The 13,177-nt window shown below is 49.9% G+C and overlaps 1 protein-coding gene across 4 annotated transcripts in view; it reads left to right on the plus strand.

Annotated features, from left to right (window-relative positions):
* Positions 1–13,177, plus strand: part of CDH18 (cadherin 18) — a 1,055,536-nt gene that overhangs the window by 1,003,745 nt on the left and 38,614 nt on the right. The gene's annotated exons all lie outside the window — the stretch shown is intronic.

Here is a 13,177-nt window from a genome sequence, read left to right on the forward strand (position 1 = left end):
AATATCTTTAACTGCCTCATATAGCGGTTGTGTGATGCTGGAGTAGCCTGGTATCCACAGTCTGCAGTAGCCTGTCATGCCTAAATCGGTCCTCAATCCTTTTTCTGTCGTTGGAGGGGCTAACTGGCAAATGGCCGCTACTCTATCACCGGATAGTCTTCTACACCCGTCTGCGATGACAAATCCTAGGTAAGTTACTTCCCGCTTGACCAGTTGTGCCTTTGCCCTTGATACCTTATACCCACATTGAACTAGGTGTTGGAGAGTTGTCCGCGTGAAGGCCGTGCAGTCTGCTTGTGTTCTGGCGCACAGGAGGATGTCATCTACATACTGGAGTAACTGTCCCCCCTCAGGGGCATGGAGATCTTCCAAATCCTTGGCCAGAGCCTCAGAAAATATGGTGGGACTGTGGATGAAACCCTGAGGTAGCCTTTGCCAGGCGAGTTGGGTAGTCTTTCCTGAGTCGGGGTCCGTCCAAGTAAATGCAAATAACGAGGCGGAGGTCTTTGCCAATGGGATGGCAAAGAATGCATCTTTTAGATCAATTACGCTGTACCACATAGCCGTTCCTGGGATTCGAGTTAACATGGTGTACGGGTCTTCTACTAAAGGGGTCATAGGCGCTACTCATTGGTTTACTGCTCGTAAATCGTGGACTGGGCGGTACTTCCCTGGCTCCTTCTTTTCTACCGGGAACAATGGAGTGTTCCAGGGAGATCTGATTTCTTCTAAGATTCCAGCCTGTTGGAATCCTTTCAGTATGGGTTTAATACCTTCCCGTTTGTTTTTCGGAATTGGATATTGCTTAATGCTAATTGGCTCTGCCCCGGGACGCAGAAAAATATGTACTGGGGTCTGCCATTTTGCTAGTCCGTATCCTCCATTTTCTGCCCACAAATCCCTTGGAAGGTCACTCCATTCCTCGCTTGGCACCGTAACTGCACAGATTATTGTAGGCTGCCGGTCAGGCCTCTGGAAATGCTCTAGCCATTGCAGGGCGTGAAACCTTGGCACCGTCAACTGACACTGTCCGTTTTCTGAAAAAGTGAGTGTAGCTTGCAACTTACACAGGAGGTCTCTGCCTAAAAGGGGGGCTGGGCTGTCTGGCAAACACACAAACGTGTGAGTAAAGGTGTGTCCTTGAAACTTGCAATCAAGTTGGAACAAACAGTGTCTTTCAATCTTCCCTGTAGCCCCTTGGACAGGGAGGGTAGTGGTCAGTGGGCGTCCCATTGGTTTTGTGATTGCTGATACTGATGCTCCACTGTCAATCATTAAGTCAATAGTTGATTCCCCCACTTTCATTTTTACCATGGGCTCTGGGGGAATCCAGAGAGTTTTTGAGCCCGGTCCCTGTCATTGGTCAGTGACGCTAAGTTCTTTCGCCGCCTGATTTTGTCCCTGGGGGCACTCCCGTTTCCAATGACCAAACCCCCGACAGAGCGCACATTGATTGCGATCTAGTGGTAGCCTTGTCTCATCTTCCTCGCCTTCCTCTGCCTCGGCCACCATGGCCACGTCTAGTGGGCTCCTCCCCCCTGATGGCTGCTGCCATAATTTTGCTGTCTTTTCTGTTTTTTCTTCTTCAGTGTCCCGGTTCATGAACACAGTTCGAGCTAGGCCCAACAACATCTCTTCACTCATATCAGGGGCTTCCTCTCATTTTTGAAGTTTCTTTCTAATGTCTTTGGCTGACTGGGCAATAAATGTGGTGTTGACTTGCTGCCTATTGGTGGGATCTTCCGGGTTTATATTTGACCATACTCGGTAAGCCTTTTAGTCTTTCCATAAAGGCGCCTGGAGTTTCATTAGGACCTTGTACCACTTCTGAAATTTTTGTTAAATTGGTATTCTTTCTTCCTGCCTTTCGGACCGCCTTTACAAACAAGTTACAATAAGCTCCTCGGCTTGCTTGGCCATGCTGCGTGTGGGGGTCCCAGTCTGGGTCCATAATGGGCAGTAAGGCCAGTTTATTTTGCTCATTTAATATTGGGTTTTCTTGATTTACAATATCTCTCATGGCTTGGTGGACCCTACTCCTCTCTTCTCCCGTAAAGAGGGTTGTCAATAAAGTCTGGACGTCTTGCCACATTGGCATGTGGGTGGTAATGATTGACTCTATGAGGGTGGCCATTTCGCCAGGACTCTCAGATAAAGGTTTCGTAGTCTTTTTCCAATTTATAAGGTCAGTGGTGGAGAAAGGGACCTGCGTGATCTGCGTACAGATGACTCTTTGGTCTCCGTCCTCTGCCTCGTAACGGGTCACACGGAAGGGAAACTCCGGGACGGCCATTATCTCTCGGTGCCTTAGATCATATCTTTTTTCTCCGAGGAAATTTGGTTTGGGGGAAAGTATCTCGGTCAGGTTTAATAATGTCTGATTCATTTCTTCTATTTTGTCTGTGACCATTGCCCCTCCAACCTTATGCGTCTCATCTCTAGGAGATGCAGAATCAGATGGACTAGAGCGGCTGGTGCCGGAAGACGGACGCCGAGACGTTCTAGGATAGCCGGGATTGTAGGGAGGGGGCAGGTCATTTTCCTCTTCAGGTTGGGGGAGAGGGTCAAAGCTTTCCTTTTCCATCTTCTCTTTCTCAGGGGTATCCCTTTTTTCTGATTTTAGTACATCTTTCTTCTTGATTCTCACTGCCATGATGGGGACTGCTCCATTCTTTGACTTCCTGCATTGCTTAATCCACCCCGGACCCTCTACTACATTCAACAACCACTGGTTTACATAGACATACTGATCTGGGTGACTGTCTGTGACTGTCTTGTGGACCTTCCTTATTTCTGTAATCTCAAACGAACCCTCTGACGGCCAGGTGGGGCTCTGGGACGGCCAGTCTATAGTGCACAAACATGTCAAAACTTCGGGTTTTGGTCTGGGGTCTCCATAGTCTCGGGAAAAGCCGGTTTTAAAATTCTTAATCATGCATTGTAGAGGTGTACAAGATTTGGAACCTTCTCCCCCCATTACTCCGCGACCAAGACGTCACACACACACACCGACAGACACAAGTAGGGTAGGGTATACAGACCGTTGGTAGGGGGTCCAACGGTTCACAATGGGGGACAGACACTAAATTCACACCCTCCGTTCGCGGCTTGTCCCGTCACCGGGTTACAAGAAATACGCTACTAGGAAGTCCCGACCGGCCTCAAACCGGTGCCACATTCAGATTAGGTTTCTGTCTGACAGTCCCCCGATCACTCAACTTACAGATTCACACAACATTCATACACCAACCCACAGATCCACCCACGGGGAGATGTCTCTGGTAACAATTCAGTGCCCTCTGAATTCCAAGTCTCCCGTCCGGTTGGGCGAATTCCGGACTCCTATTGTCCCGGGACCCTTTGATACTCACTTTCCTGGCATCCGAGTTGTTCCTGCCGGCGGTGGTCTGAACCTCGTTCGTGGCCCCCTTATAATGGTGTCCCGTCAGGGCCGTGGAGTCAACCGGGTTCGCCCAGGAGTCTCCTCCGTTCAACCTTCGGAGTGGCGCCTGAGACCAAGTGGGCGCAGGCGGGCGACCCAGGGCCCACGTGAGCACACCGAGGGGAGGCAAGTCTACCAGCAAGACATCCGAGTCACGGCACCAAAAATGTAACCGTACCGGACTCAAACCGGTGTAACAGAATGACACGGATGCCTGAAGGAGGATTTACCAGACTTTTATTAATCAGCGCTGATGGTCGTCTCCTCGAGCTTTACAGCAAAAAATAGTGAGGAGCGACCCCGTGCCACTCTGTGCATAGCCTTTTATCGGATACATGAATAACAGTTTGATTGGCTTTTACATTTCATTGGTTAAAGCACAGCAGTACATTATTTCTAACGTTCACGATTGACATTCCAGTAATTGGGGAAGGGTACTCTTATCTTATGCCTATGTGCGGTTTTACTCTGCCTGCTTGTGCCTGTCACAAGTTAGAAAATGTGAAATACAGCTTCATTCTTGCTCACAGGCTAGTGGGCCCCTAATTGCTGTTAGGCTAGTTCCTTATCTTTTTCGGGCAAGGGGCAAATTCCACTACACAGGGAGCTGGAGAGCCAACTCAGCCTGGCTGAGGAAGCCTCCCAGCAAACTCCACAAACTGGGACTCAACAGTGGAGACATAAAACCCAGCTGAGGGATCCTGCCATCAGGTCCCTAGAGGCCAGTTCTCAGGGGGAACCCTGCATGCAGGCCTGGGGCTTACTAGCTCCCACACAGCCAGTCCTGTTTTTGTTCTGCTGGCTCCAGATTCCCCTCAACAGTGGCCTCTCCTTCCCCCTTCTGAACTCCCTGGGAGGGGCATCTCACTCCCTATGGGTTGCCAGGCAGACTTTGACCCTGGTAGGGAGGGGGAGGCAAGGCAAACTCAGAGTACCTCTCCCTGAGCTGGCGGCAGACAAAGCCCTGGGAATCTAAGTATCAGAGGGGTAGCCGTGTTAGTCTGAATCTGCAAAAGCGACGAGGAGTCCTGTGGCACCTTATAGACTAACTGAAATGTAGGAGCATAAGCTTTCGTGGGCAAAGACCCACTTCGTCAGATGCATGTAGTGGAAATTTCCAGAGGCAGGAATAAATATGCAGGCCAGGATCAGGCTGGAGATGACCAAGTGGATCCAATCAAGGAGGATGAGGCCCACTTCTAGCAGCTGATCTGGAGGTGTGAATTCCAAGGGAACAGAAGCTGCTTTTGTAGTTAGCAAGCCATTCACAGTCTTTGTTTAATCCAGAGTTGATTGTGTCAAACTTAAAGATGAACTGTAGCTCAGCAGTTTCTCTTTGAAGTCTGGTCCTGATGTTTTTTTGCTGCAGGATGGCTACTTTTAGATCTGCAATTGTGTGTCCAGGAAGATTGAAGTGTTCCCCTACAGGTTTTTGTATGTTGCCATTCCTAATATCAGATTTGTGTCCATTGATTCTTTTACGTAGGGACTGTCCTGTTTGGCCGATGTATATAGCAGTGGGGCATTGTTGGCACATGATGGCATATATTACGTTGGTGGATGTGCAGGAGAATGTACCAGTGACAGTATGGCTGATCTGGTTATCCCTAAGTAATCTCCTTGGGGGTTACATATATAATTACTGCATATGAAAATTTCAAGTCTTCTGAAAAGTTAAACAGGAATTGGTGACAACATCAGAGTTAAAATATGCCAAATTAGTCCTCTTATTAAACAGAAATAAAATCATAGAACTGTGATAGAGCAACTAATAGCACTGTGAATTGTTAGAACTGCTTGGTTTGCTAGAATCTGGAAAGTCTTGGAAAAAGATAGGGCATTTGATAACGTGTTTCAAGCTTCACAGTATCAAATTGATTAAAGGATTGATTCTCATTATAATTTCAGTACATACGGAAACTGGTGATCAATACTGCAAATGCATGATGAATATTTAGTGATTATAAACTTTGTTAAAGCGACGAGGTGTCCTGTGGCACCTTATAGAATAACAGATTTATTGGAGCATAAGCTGCATCTGACGAAGTGGCTCTTTGCCCGCGAAAGCTTATGCTCCAATAAATCTGTTAGTCAATAAGGGTATGTCTACATTTGCTGCCTATTTCGGAATAGGGCTGCAAATGTAGGCACTTGGAATTGCAAATCAACCCCGGGATTTAAATATCCCGCGCTTGATTTGCATCTTCCCAGCCGGGCGACATTTTTTGAAATTTACAAGCCCAGAATAACTGCCCGCGTCTACACACGGCAGTGAAACAGGCATTCGAAATAAAGCCCTAGTTTGAACTACGTGTTATTCCTCCTGTAATGAGGTTTAACAGCTAGTTCGAAATAGGGTTTTATTTCGAATGCCTGTTTCACTGCCACGTGTAGACGTGAGCAGTTATTCCGGGCTTTACATTTCAAAAATGGCGCCCGGCCGGGAAGATGCAAATCAAGCGCGGGATGTTTAAATCCCAGGCTTGATTTGCAATTCCGAGTGCCTACATTTGTAGCCCTATTCCAAAATAGGCTGCAAGTGTAGACATACTCTAAGATGCCACAAGACTCCTCTTCGCTTTTGCAGATTCAGACTATCACGGCTACCCATCTGATACTATAAACTTTGTTGTAAACAATGAGAAGTCCTGTGGCACCTTATAGATGAAATGCCATAGGACTTTCGTTTCGCTGTTAGTCTCTAAATTGCCACAGGGGACTTCTCGTTGTTTATGCGGATTCAGACTAACACGGCTACCCCTCTGAAACTTTGTTGTGTTAATTACTAATTAAATATGTCTGAAATTGAAAAAATGAAAACACTCAATGAAGTAATGAAAATAGGTAATTCTGAATAAAAATTTAAATATTTTTAAAAGTTAAGTAGCAAGATATAAAGGATCTGAGTTAACCTTAAAAAAAATCTGGGTTTTTTTAGATTCTTTAAGATTAAACGTGTCATTGAATGATACGTTGTCTTTTGAAGTGGAAAACCAGACCATCCACTGTTTTAATAATCCTGGAATCGAGGCTTTGTCTACACTGTGGTTTTCTCTTTGAAAAAGACACGATAATTAAAATATTTGTTCACAGTCTTTCAGCAGCTTTTTAATATCAACTTAATTCAGGAAAACTCTTTGTCTTCAACTTTCTGGAAATGACGAAGAGTAATCTGTAAACTCATTTAGTGATTATGCCATAAAAGCAACTGGGAGGCAAAGAGTTGAACTTGATGAGAGAGTTATAACCTTCTTTTATGCTAACATTACCTTCAGTATAGCACAAAATGAGCAATTTAAAGAAATTATTGAAGTACTTTGCCCTACAGATATGTTTCCAGGCAGATTTTAACTCCTAGACCCACTTCTTGATGCTGCAAATGAAATAGCAGAGGAAAATTAAATTAAAGAATGAACTAAAGTATCAAAAAACAGGACTATGTAGCACTTTAAAGACTAACAAGCTGGTTTATTAGGTGATGAGCTTTTGTGGACCAGACCCACTTCCTCAGATCAAATAGTGGAAGAAAATTGTCACAACCACATACAGTAAACTTCCGATAATCCGGCACCTTTAGGACCCAGGGGGTGCCGGATTATCAGATATGCCAGACTATCGGAAGGGGGAGGCTATGAGGGGTCTGGAGTGGGGTGAGGGGGATGCCACCCCAGACTCCTCATATCCCCCCCCCTTCCAATAGTCCGGCTCTGCCCCAGCCATCCCTGATTCAACCGCTGCTGGTCAGTTTCAGCAGCGACTGAATCGGGGACACCTGCAGCAGAGCAGCTGGAGTGCTGCCTGGTTGGTCCGGTAGCGCAACCCTTGGCGCGGCGAGACCAACCCAGCAGCACTCCAGCTGCTCTTGGGGATGCCTGGGGCAGAGCAGGTGGGGTGCTGCCGGGTTGGTCCCGCAGCACCGCTCCTCGGCGCTACTGGACCAAGCCGGCAGCACCCCAGCTGCTCTACCCCAGGTGTCCCCAAGTCAGCCGCTGCTGATACTGATCAGCGGCTGACTCCAGGAAGCCCGAGGCAGAGCAGCTCTGCCTCGGGCTTCCTGGAGTCAGCCGCTGGTCAGTTTCAGCAGCGGCTGAATCAGGGACAGCTGGAGTGCTGCTGGGTTGGTCCCGCAGCCCCCAGGGGCAGTGCTACGGGACCTACCCAGCAGCACTCCAGCTGCTCTGCCCCCGGCTTCCCCGATTCAGCCGCTGGTCAGTTTTAGCAGCGGCTGAATCAGGGAAGCTGGGGGCAGAGCAGCTCCAATGGTCCGGCAGCCCGGAGCACTTCCGGGTTCCTGATGGTGCCGGACCATCAGGAGTACCGGACCATCAGATGTTGGACCATCTGAGTTTTACTGTATACCAAAGGATACAATTTAAAAAAATGAACACATATGAAAAGGACAAATCAAATTTCAGAACAGAATCAAGATTGACATAAATACAAGATGTTTGGGCAAACATAGACTTTTGCACATTGGCCCATCAAAAAGAATAACTAATTTACATAAATTTTGCATGATTTCCACATTTACATTTGTATACAATTACCATACTTATCACTAATTCCCACATCTGTGTCTCATCCTTTCCCTGTGTCTAACTCCCTTCCCCTTGAGGTCATTTCTCCTTTATGATGAAGGAAAATCTCTAGTGTCTGCTGCAGAGGGAAAATAATTTGTGACTGGTTTTTCTGAGGAAACCATCCCACAGTCACACACCAACCCATCATCCCAAGTTTTCTTCTTCATTGGTATGTCTACACTACAAAGTTAATTAGAAATAACAGCCGTTATTTCGAATTAACTTTAATAGCATCTACACATACAAACTACTATTTTGAAATTAATTCGAAATAGTGGAGCTCTTATTTCGAATTTGGTAAACCTCATTCTACGAAGAATAACACCTAATTCGAAATAGCTAATTCGAAATAAGTGCTGTGTAGACACTTATTTTGAATTAGGGGGCCTCCAGCTCTTCTCAGGGAGCCCTGGTGGCCACTCTGGGCACAATCAGGAAAACTCGCCGGCTCCCCCACAACCCCAGAGGCCTTAAAGGGGCAGACTCTGGCCACAGTGCCTGTGCCAGTTGCCAGACTGCTAGCACACAGACAGCAGACCGAGCACCTGGCACACCATGAGCCAGCCACCTGCTGCCATCCAGCCCTCCACCGCTCCCCAGGATCAGTCTGGTGACTCCCAGGAGCCTGCCAGGGGCCACAAAAGGCGAGCGCCTTCCTGGTCTAGTGCGGAGATCATGGATCTCATTGAGGTTTGGGGGGAGGCCTCCAATGCCCATGCTCTCCGCACTAGGTGCAGGAATGTGGCTGTCTACAGCCACATGGCTGCCAGCCTGGCCACCAGAGGCTACATGCATTGCCAAGAGCAGGTGTGCAGCAAAAGTAAAGAGCTGCAGCAGGCCTATGCCAGGGCCTCCCAACCAGGGGCTGACCCGGAGGCCTGCCCACAGTTTGAGGCCCCGGACTGCATTCTGGGGGGGTCATATGGTCTGTGCCCCCCGGTCATCATTGACCCCAGGACAGAAGGCCCTGCCCCGACACAGGGGAAGAGGAGGAAGAGGAAGATGACGGCAACCAGGAGCCTGCAGGGAGCATACCCTGCACCCAGGACCCCGAGCCAAACCAGAGAGCCCGTCATCAGCCTCATCCGAGGCTGGGGAGTCCTCCACATGTGAGTGAGACCACAGTCCCCTTATGCGGGGCGGGGTGGGACGGAGGGGGAGCCCAGGGACCGTGTGCATTAGCCTTGATGACCAGGGAGCAGGCAGCAACCTGTGCCTCTGCCATGCCAGCTGGGACTTGTGGCCCCAGCTGGGTGCCATGGAGGGGCCCTGGCCTGTTCCCTACATGCATCTACATGTGAAGGCACATGACAAACTCCTGACCCTGGGGAGAGAGACACTGAACACTGCCCTCCCTCCAGACGCCCCTTCTACACAGAGGCAGGGCACATCTTCCCCCCCCCCACACACACACACCACACTATAGGCAGCCCAGGGGCTGGGCCAGCTCACACTCCTGGGGATAGCAGGACATGATGGTGTGGAGACCTGCCGTCCTTGCTTTGCAGAGTGGGGCTGGGTTTCACCCGCTGTGTCCCCAAGGAGAACTGATCAATTCTCTTGTTTCATCACAGCGGCAGCACCTGCGAGTGCAGGATGCACCACCCCGCCTGGACCATCCACCTGCACCCAGGCTAGCAGGCACACCCGCAACCTGGAGGATTTCCAAAGGCAGCAGCCGTGGTTGCAGGGATGGCAGGTCCACAGCCAGGAGCACTGGGTACAAGAAGACCTGCAGCTGCGGCGGGAGAGCTTGTGGGAACTGCGGGAGCAGGGCCCAGCTCTCCACCAGCACCTGCAGGCCCTGGCGGACTGATTGCTTCCTCTTGCAGCTCCAGCCCCTGCAGCCACTCCAGCTATTGCTCCTTTTCCCACCCCTGCTCCCCCTCCCGCTTCTTCCACCCCCCCGTCCCTCCTGCCTCACCCTCCATACCCACTCCCCCCCGGGAACGCCGAGGCCCCCGCACCTGCAGTGCTGCGAGATGGGAGGGCTGGCAAGACCCCTAACTCTGAGCTTCCCCTCCCCCTTCCTCCCCTCGCCTCCCCCTTCCAGCTCCCTCCTCCCAGGTTTCCCCCTCTCCTCTCCCACCCTCATTCCCCCCCCTCCTCCCACCCCAGTTATGTTAAATAAAGAGAATTTTTTGTGGCAACACAGGTGTTTTTATTATATATCAGGAAGGGGGGGTTAGAGAGGGGAAAAGGGAAGGAGGTGAGGGTGGAATGTAAGGCACAAGGCCCCAGTGGGGCATGCCAGGGGGACTTCAGTCCTCATCCACCTGGAAGCTTTCCTGCAGGGCTTCCCGGATGCGGACAGCCCCTCGAAGGGCCTCCCGGCTGGCAGCCATGCGGGGCTGTGCATACTGGCCTGCCAGGCGGTCAGCCTCTGCCATCCAGCCTGGCAGAAAAGCCTCCCCCTTCCTCTCACATAAATTGTGCAGCACACAGCACGCTGCCACCACGTACGGAATAGTGTGCTGGGAGAGGTTGAGGCGGGTGAGGAGGCACCTAAACAGTGCTTTCAGTCAGCCAAAGGCCCCCTCAATCACAATGTGGGCCCTGCTGAGCCTGGCATTGAAGGCCTGCCGGGAGGGGCTGAGGTGTCCTGTGTAGGGCTTCATCAGCCAGGGCTGTAGGGGGTAGGCCGCATCCCCCAGCAGGCACACTGGCATGTCCATGTCCCCGACCCTGATGTGGTGGTCAGGGAAGAAAGTCCTGACGTGCAGCCTCTGGCACATGGAGGAGTTGTGGTACATGCGCGTGTCGTGTGCCTTGCTGGACCAGCCCACATTAATGTCCATGAACTGGCCCCGGTGGTCAGACGCGGCTTACAGGATGACCAAGAAGTACCCCTTCCTGTTGATGTACAGGGAGACCTGGTGGTCCGGAGCATGGATGGGGAGGTGCGTCCCATCAATTGCCCCCCCCCCACAGTTGGGGAAGCCGAGGGTGCCGAACTCCTGAATGACCGTGTCCAGGTCCGTGAGGCGGACGACTCTGCAGAGCAGCACCGTGTTGATGGCCTTGACCACCTGAAGAGAGAGACACAAAACCGAGGGTCATTGGGGCACCCAGGAGGCTGGGAGTGTTCGTTCCCCGCCATTGCCCCACAACCCACTCCCAGGAGCAACCCCCAATATAAATTAGACGTATCGCAATTGTTAATGAAACGGGGATTTAAATCTCCCCTGCTTCATTAGCATAAAAATGGCTGCCACTTTTTTTCGGCACGGAGGTTTGCCGGAAAAAAGCACCAGTCTAGACGCTGATCTTGTGGAAAATAAAGCCTTTTCTGAAAGATCCCTTATCCTTCTATGAAAGAAGGGACTTTTGCCCGAACAGGAGCAGCACAGTATTTCCGCAAAAAGCACTCATTTCTTACAGTAGGAAGTCAGTGCTTTTGCAGAAATTCAAGCGGCCAGTGTAGACAGCTGGCAAGTTTTTCCAGAAAAGTGGCTGATTTTCTGGAAAAATTGGCCAGTCTAGACACAGCCCAGGATGGGTCAGCAATCCTTCCCGGTTCTCTGTCCCTAGCAAGGCTGCATCTGGGATCAGTAGCAAGATGAAAGACAGTATAGAGACTGCCTCATGGCATTTTATATCCATTTCTGGTACCTTCCAAGCTGAAGAGGGTAACATGATCAAGTGATCTGTCTCTGTTCCACATGCCAGCAGCCATTATGCCCTGGCTGGTTGCAGGTTTCCAGATGCATTCCTCAGGTGTGTATTGGCCTCTCTGAGGGTATGTCTACACTACCCCGCTAGTGCGAACTAGCTGGGTAATGTATGCATACCGAACGTGTAAATGAAGCCCGGGATTTGAATTTCCTGGGCTTTATTTGCATAAGCCGGCCGGCACCATTTTTAAATGCCGGCTTGTTCGAACCCCGTGCCGCGCGGCTACACGCGGCACGGGCTAGATAGTTCGGACTAGCAAGCCATTCCACGAGGCGTACAGATAGTTCAGAATGGCTTGCTAGTCCGAACTATCTAGCCCGTGCCGCGTGTAGCCGCGCGGCACGGGGTTCGAACAAGCCGGCATTTAAAAATGGCGCCGGCCGGCTTATGCAAATAAAGCCCGGGAAATTCAAATCCCGGGCTTCATTTGCACATTCGGTATGCATACATTACCCCGCTAGTTCGCACTAGCGGGGTAGTGTAGACATACCCTGAGAGTGATTGTCCCTGAAGCCATTGCTCTGTCTCAGACAGAGAACATTTACACTACCAGCACAGACTCCATATTCAGAACTCCACATACAAACATCACACAAATACATTAGTAGCATATATAGAATCAGTAGGACATAAGCTTTCATTTGACACATCACATGATCCACTTTGTACAGAATTTGGGGCAAACACCTCCTCCCCCCCGTGGGCACAGCAGTGTTCTATCTGTTGATTATAAAACCCAATAATATGACAGGCAGGAAAATGTCTGGAAACCAGTCTGGCTGGCAGGATTCTATTGGAGTTCTGGCTAGAGTCTTTTTGGACCTTTGTTGAAATCAAACGTTTTCAGCAAAATATTTCAATACTGAGAAATCCGTGTTCTTCACTGAAAAACTGTTCCACCAGAGAATTTCTAACCATCTCTACTTATACTCTCAATCACACATTAGGGCAGATGCTTGGCTGGAGATGAGTTCTACAACTCAAGGAGGAAAATAACAACATCCTAAGAGCAGGTTCATGTTTATGCTAGTTGTTGAGGGTCCTAAAAGGTTGTACCAGAGGTCAGAGGATTCCCCTGGCCATTCCTTTTTGAGACAGCCATGCCTTCTGCCTCAGCAGCAGCAGGATGGTGCAGGCAGCACCACATCAGCCTTAAGATGCCTAAGGATTTCCTTACAAAGTGGTAATCCTCCAGGCTACGTCTAGATTGCATCCCTTTTTCGTAAAAGGGATGCAAATTAGACGTATCGCAATTGCTAATGAAGAGGAGATGGCCTTGACCACCTGAAGAGAGAGACACAAAACCGAGGGTCATTGGGGCACCCAGGAGGCTGGGAGTGTTCGTTCCCCGCCATTGCCCCACAACCCACTCCCAGGAGCAACCCCCAATGTAAATTAGACGTATCGCAATTGTTAATGAAACGGGGATTTAAATCTCCCCTGCTTCATTAGCATAAAAATGGCTGCTGCTTTTTTTCAG

The sequence above is a fragment of the Pelodiscus sinensis genome, chromosome 2 (genome assembly GCF_049634645.1).
Source record: "Pelodiscus sinensis isolate JC-2024 chromosome 2, ASM4963464v1, whole genome shotgun sequence".
NCBI classification, from domain to species: domain Eukaryota; kingdom Metazoa; phylum Chordata; order Testudines; family Trionychidae; genus Pelodiscus; species Pelodiscus sinensis.